Source organism: Lolium rigidum, chromosome 7 (genome assembly GCF_022539505.1).
Source record: "Lolium rigidum isolate FL_2022 chromosome 7, APGP_CSIRO_Lrig_0.1, whole genome shotgun sequence".
Taxonomy (NCBI): Eukaryota; Viridiplantae; Streptophyta; class Magnoliopsida; order Poales; family Poaceae; genus Lolium; species Lolium rigidum.
The window spans coordinates 121,766,148-121,771,247 of record NC_061514.1 but is presented as its reverse complement, the minus strand read 5'-3'; positions in this window follow the sequence as shown (position 1 = coordinate 121,771,247).

Below are 5,100 nucleotides of genomic sequence, written 5' to 3'. Positions count from 1 at the left end.
ATAGATCCCTATAGGTTTTATAAATACTTAGTTTGAAAAACCATTAATTCAAAACTTGGATCGTTGCTTTTGAGAAGTAAAATCACTTTAATTAAGAGGGATTGCCATCATAATGTTTTTGTCAAATAGATATCAGTATTTTGAATGACATGATCACTACGGAAGAGGGGATTGTGTTGATTCACAATTGTGTTCAACAATCAAATCCAACAAACAAACGGGCAAGAAACACTATGTCAAGAAGTTAACACAAAAAGGTTTTGTTGGCCCTGATTTTCACACTACCAAACTATGCTTAAACATGGTTACAAAAGTTGGGATGTTACAGACCTTCCCCCTTTAAAAGAATCTTGTCCCCGAGATTCGTAGGAGTTGAACTAACGAGGTTGCAAGGCAATTAGAGTTAAATAAATCTCTAGATTTAGTTGCTCCCTCAGCATGGTTGCTCTTACAATATTTAGTTGTGTTGATGACTTCTTCGATGAGGCGATGAATATCCACCTTTTGCTGAAGCTGATGAATCGAGAGTTGATGTTGCCGAAGGGGTCTTGTTGAGTTTCCATCGAGTCACTCAGGGGTTAATATGTTAGAGCTATCTAGCATTTTTAGAAGAATCTCACGGGGTTAGAGGGTTCACAACTCGTAGTTGAGATCTTAAAGAGTCGGGGCTTTCCAAGAATATTACGTTGACTAAGGGGCCTTGCTTCCCCCGAGTATCTTGACTTGGTCTTCTCATGAGTTCCTCGCCGAATCTTGTGAAAACTTCCCGCCCAAGTTGGCATAAAAATGTCCTATGTAAAATCTAGTTACGATTTCCTAGTTATCAATTTTTTTATAGCGTAGGGGTCTAAGTTAGATAACTTTTCACTCCATGTCGTTGATGCGATGCTTTTCTGATGATACCTTCCATCTTCAACATCGAGTTGGACTTGATATTGGGGAGACTTCATACTTCCGTTTCTTGCATGGATCTAACTCGTGATGGTTAATCTTCATGTTTCACTCCTGATGGATCTAACTCCAACAGACAACCAGGAAAGAAACACTATGTCAAGAGGTTAACACAAAAGGGTTTTTGTTGGCCCTTATTTTCACACTACTAAACTCTGCTTAAACAAGGTTACAAAAGTTGGGCTGTTACAATCTCTTTCTTAGTCCAAATGTTGTATTTGGTGGTGGTTAGAGCTGTGATCGATCTAGGGGAAACGATAGCCCCGTTGGGGGCATCGGGTACATGTTATATATACGATGGAAAAGCCCCATCGGTGGCGAGTACATGAGGGGTACGTAGAGAGGTGGAGTACTACTCCATACTCAATACATACAAGGGAAAATACATAGATGTATAACAGCCCCCCTTAATCGCAACCTGCTGAAAGGTTGAGATTACGCCTGAAGTCCTGAAGATTTTTCACAGGTAAAGCCTTGGTAAATCCATCAGCAACTTGATCTTTGTTGGAGATAAACCTAATGTCCAGCAATTTGCGAGCTACTCTTTCTCGAACAAAGTGATAATCTATCTCAATGTGCTTTGTTCTGGCATGAAAAATATGATTAGCTGAGAGATAAGTGGCACCCAAATTGTCACACCATAGACAAGGTCTTTGGCGAAGAATAACACCAAGTTCTTTAAGGAGAGCTTGAACCCAGATGAGTTCCGTCGTGGCATCTGCAATAGCTTTATATTCAGCCTCTGTACTGGACCTGGACATAGTGGTTTGCTTCCTGGCGCTCCAGGAAATTAGATTTGGACCAAAGAAAATGGCAAAACCTCTAGTAGACCTGCGGTCATCCAAACATCCGGCCCAATCAGCATCAGAGAAGACACTAAGTAAGTTGGAGGCAGACTTGACAAAAGTGTGACCAGTTTTCAAAGTTCCTTGAACATAACGCAGTATGCGCTTAGCAGCTGTACAATACGATGTAGTAGGAGCATGCAGATATTGGCAAACTTTATTAACTGAGAAAGAAATGTCAGGCCGAGTTAATGTGAGGTATTGGAGAGCACCAACAGTGCTTCGATACTGAGAGATATCATCTGGTCCAAGAGGAGTTCCATGGTCCAAGGAGAGCTTTTCCGTGGAGGATAATGGTGTAGGAGAGGAAGTGCAGTTATGCATACCAACTTTGACTAATAGATCTTCCACATACTTTTCTTGAGTGAGGAGCAAGCCACCCGATGTAGATTTGACTTCAATACCAAGGAAATAGTGCAGGGGTCCAAGATCTTTGAGAGCAAAATCATCAGCAAGATCACGAAGAAGTGCACCAATAGCCTTGGTAGATGAGCTTGTTACTATGATATCATCAACATAAATGAGCACAAAAATTATAATGCCAGACTTGTTGTAGAGAAACAGGGAAGTATCAGCTTTGGATGGAGTAAAACCAAGAGCAACAAGTTTTGTACTAAGGCGAGAGTACCATGCACGGGGAGCCTGTTTGAGACCATAGAGTGCTTTGTCTAGCTTGCATATGTGATGAGGTGTATGAGTATTTTCAAAACCAGGTGGTTGTTTCAGGTATACCTCGTCTTCCAGAATGCCATGAAGAAACGCGTTCTTAATATCTAGCTATCATAGACTCCAGCCACGAGCCCACGAGAGACATCAACTGCCAAGACAAGTCGAATGGTAGCTGCTTTAACCACTGGACTGAAGGTGTCTTCATAGTCAATACCATACCGCTGTTTAAATCCTTTCGCAACCAGACGAGCTTTGAATCTATCAATTTTACCATAAGCATGTTTCTTAATACGGTACACCCATTTGCAATCAATGAGATTTTTGGTAGAATTGGGAGGAACAAGATGCCAGGTCATGAGAGCATTATATTCATCTTGCATAGTTTGACGCCAATGATCATTTTTCAGGGCCTCAGGAAGTGTGCGGGGTTCACCTGTAGATGTGAGCATACCATAGCGGATAATTCCATCAGTATAAACTTTTGAATTTTTGATACCTTTTTGTAACCGTGTACGAGGTGTAAGCACCGACGGAGGAGGTGGCGGAGGAACCAGAGGCACATGAGGCGGAGAGGCAGGTGAAGCCGTAGAAGATCCGGAGGAGCTGCTGGCGGCAGGAGAGTCTGCAGATGCATTATTGCTGTCGACCGATAGCTGAGCAGCTCCAGGCGACGTGGGCGAATCAGGAGGCGTCGGCTGCACGTGTGGCGGGGACCGGCGAGCAGAGGCCACAGGGGTGGCAGCACATGGCGATGGCGGAGCTGTCTGCTCCAGCGACCGAGGGCGGGACGGAGGCGTCTCTTGCGCATGCATCGGTGAGGCAGTCAAGGCCGAATCAACACCGGGATCCGGGTGCACATGATCCGAGGTGGCAGGTGAAGCAGCTCCGGGATCTGCAGCAGAATCCTCCTCGTTGTCAGTGTCCATTTTGTCTTCTTCTGAATCCAAAAACTGGCTGTTTTCAGATATTTGAGCATCATTTGAACCAGAATTTTCACCCGGTGTGTGCATAGGAGTAGTAGCATCTGTAGGAACAACATTTTCTGGGGCATCTTGAAATGGATTAGTAACACTTGGTACATAAGGCAAAGGCATGTAATCATAAACATTTGCAACCCCACTATTGGATGTAATGGAAGGTGAGTCAAAAGGCAAAAGGAGAATTTCGTCTTTGAGGCGTTTTCCAGCATTAGGATTAAGGGATGAAAAGGGAAATACTTTTTCATCAAAGACAACATCGCGGGAAATATAGACACAACCAGTAGATGTGTCAAGACACTTGACTCCTTTATGCCTAGGACTATAGCCAATAAACACACATCTAGTAGAGCGATAGGATAGTTTTCTTTTGTTGTAAGGGCGAAGATTGGGCCAACAAGCATAACCAAAAACTCGAAGAGACTCATAGTTGAGTATCACCATTGATGACTTTACTAGGAAGCAAGTTAATGAGGAAGGTGGGTGTAAGGAAGGGTTCATCCCAGAATTTGAGAGGCATGGATGCATTAGCAAGTAAATCAAGTCCAACCTCAACTATATGACGATGTTTACGCTCAGCGGAGCCATTTTTTTGATGAGCATGAGGACAAGAGACATGGTGTGTAATGCCAATCTTTTGAAAGAAACTGTTGAGTTTTTCATATTCACCTCCCCAATCAGTTTGCATAGTGATGATTTTCTTGTTAAATTTTCGTTCAACAAATTGCTGAAAATTGAGAAAGGCTTGATAAACATCAGAACGCTTTTTAAGCAAATATATCCAAGAAAATTTGCTATAATCATCAATGAAGCTTACATAATATGAGTTCTTGCCAACAGAGGATGGGGCTGGACCCCATACATCAGAAAACACTTATTCCAATGGAACAGTGGATACACTAGTAGAGACAGGATATGGCAATTGGTGGCTCTTAGCTAGTTGACAACAGTCACATACATAAGGGTTTATTTCATGCGAATGAGAAATATTGTTCTTTCTAAGAATTTGTTGAACTACAAAGGATGAAGGATGTCCTAAACGAAGACATGTAGGCCTATGTGGAGCCCCGATTTAGGACTCCACCAGCTTAGTTATCTTATTTTATGTCTATGATCATATGTGGGCCAATTAGGGTTTTTAATAAGTTGCGTGTTTCGACTTGGGCCTGTCTGAGTCGAACAAGGGAGGCCCACTAGGGGCTTGGCCGGCCACACCCCTCATATAAGGGTGGGCACGGCTAGGGTTTAGGACAGTTCAAGTTTAGTCTTAAGATTAGGGTTTTCCCCATTGTGTGTGTTCACGTGTATCATCCCTTCGGGGGTACGGCGCTGCCGTTTATCTATATTATCCGCTGCGAAGGTTCTTGTGTTTATCAAGGATTGTCTAGCTCAGGTTTGAGGCGTATCGATTCATCGATCCGTTGCTTGCTGGATTCGTTCCCTCTTCTCCAGGCTGCGTTCATCGCGTTGTTGGGAGGAATTACTACCCCCGGTTCTCGCTGTGAAAGATCGGGCATCAACAAGGAGGATCCAGTGGGTCGTTCCTTTATCATGTGGTATCAACTTTCTGGGTTGCTCACGGCGAGGTTTGGTTGATCGATCTCTTTGGATCGGTTTGCATCGGAGAAGATTGGCTCTAGATCGGAGGAGTTTGGCTC